The sequence below is a fragment of the Buceros rhinoceros genome, unplaced genomic scaffold, assembly GCF_000710305.1.
Source record: "Buceros rhinoceros silvestris isolate BGI_N320 unplaced genomic scaffold, ASM71030v1 scaffold25612, whole genome shotgun sequence".
NCBI classification, from domain to species: domain Eukaryota; kingdom Metazoa; phylum Chordata; class Aves; order Bucerotiformes; family Bucerotidae; genus Buceros; species Buceros rhinoceros.
The window spans coordinates 12145-12480 of record NW_010399848.1 but is presented as its reverse complement, the minus strand read 5'-3'; positions in this window follow the sequence as shown (position 1 = coordinate 12480).

The following is a 336-nucleotide window of genomic DNA, read 5'->3' as shown; positions in this document are numbered from 1 at the left end:
AGGGGACACACTGCCCTGAGCTCTCCTGCAGGATTTTGTACTGGGGTCACTTGTGAAGCCCTGAGCTCCCGTCGGTCACTGGGTGCTGCGCCCTGTCTCCCTGCAGGCTCGGTGGGCCCAAGGAGCGTCCTGCCTCCCTGCAGGCTCGTTGGGCCCAAGGAGCGGGGAGGGGGTGCAGCTGCAGTCCTCAGCCCTGAGTCAGGCCGTGGGGCAGCTCTGCTTACTGGCTCAGTGGCATTAACGAACGTTTGACGCTGACACAGGTTGTCACTCAAGGCTCTGGCTTTGGCATGTGTCAACCTAACCCGTCATCTCCGTGCTGCAGAGTGGTTTTTC